The sequence below is a fragment of the Neophocaena asiaeorientalis genome, unplaced genomic scaffold (assembly GCF_003031525.2).
Source record: "Neophocaena asiaeorientalis asiaeorientalis breed wild unplaced genomic scaffold, Neophocaena_asiaeorientalis_V1.1 scaffold347, whole genome shotgun sequence".
Classification (NCBI taxonomy): domain Eukaryota; kingdom Metazoa; phylum Chordata; class Mammalia; order Artiodactyla; family Phocoenidae; genus Neophocaena; species Neophocaena asiaeorientalis.
Window position 1 is genome coordinate 615,055 of NW_020171818.1, and position 1,140 is coordinate 616,194.

Below are 1,140 nucleotides of genomic sequence, written 5' to 3' on the forward strand. Positions count from 1 at the left end.
ATACTGGAACATCCCCCATAGTGCACAGGAGCTGCCTGCTCTCAATCCTCATCTCAGGCAGGCTGCTGAGGGAACCAGATTAAGACAAGACCTGCCCCAGCGTAACCAATGTCTCCCTCTGCCTTCTCATTAGGCTAAGAAATTGTATCTTCCTAAAGCAAATACACATGGGATTCTCCTATAGTCATAGTTTCCTGACAAAAGAAGAGTGTAATACAATAAAATGTATGGCTGTTTGGGGCCTAGAAAGTCGATTTATAGTCAGCTACCCACAGCCCTGACCAGCTGGCCAATTTACCTCTTTGGACCCCAGTTTCTCACATTTATAAAATGAAGGGTTTAAAACACATTAGTGATTCCCAAACTAGTGATTTGAAGAGTAGTAAAAGTGATCCAAATGGTATTTTAACAGTTTTTAAAAAGCTACGGCAAGGCCACTCGAACTATTAGCTAATAACCACAGCGAGTCTGGTAGACCAGAGTTAAACATGGCGGGGTGTGTGTGACACAGGGCTCTTGGGAGGGAGGAAAGTGGGACCCTTGGCACGAGGGGAACTCTGCTTGCCCTTCAGCCCCTGACCTGGGACTTGGTTAACTGTCCCAGGCTCATCCCTACTGGTCCTGGCCCTGTGCATTGAGGGTAGTTGGAGGGGCTGGTACAGGCAGAGTTGTCAGTTGTCACCACAGACAGAGACTTTTCTGGGCATGATCTGCCCTGGGTCAGGAGAAAATTAATTTATTCATACCAGAGAACTTGCTACCTCCTTGGTGTATTCCAGGCAGCATGGAGATATAGAAATGAAAAGATTCAGGGCTCATGGGGCTTGGAGTCTGGCCACTAAAAGAATTTTTAGTTTCCAGAAGCACAGATCAAACCCAAGAGGGCTGCAGTGGCAAAACAGACAGCAAAGCGGAGCTGGTCAGAGGCATGGGTGCCGGGGCCTCAGAATGGTACCTGAGATCCCTGAGGGAAAGGTGGCCCTCCCTGATTCCGGATGGCCCTGGTGCAGAATGAGGGGGACTTATTTTACACCATGTTTCCAGATGTGAAAAAATACAGAAAACCACCAGGATGCTGTGGCTACAAGTATCTGAAGGCCTTAGTAGAGGACTTTTTTTTTTTTTTTTTTTTTTTTTGGG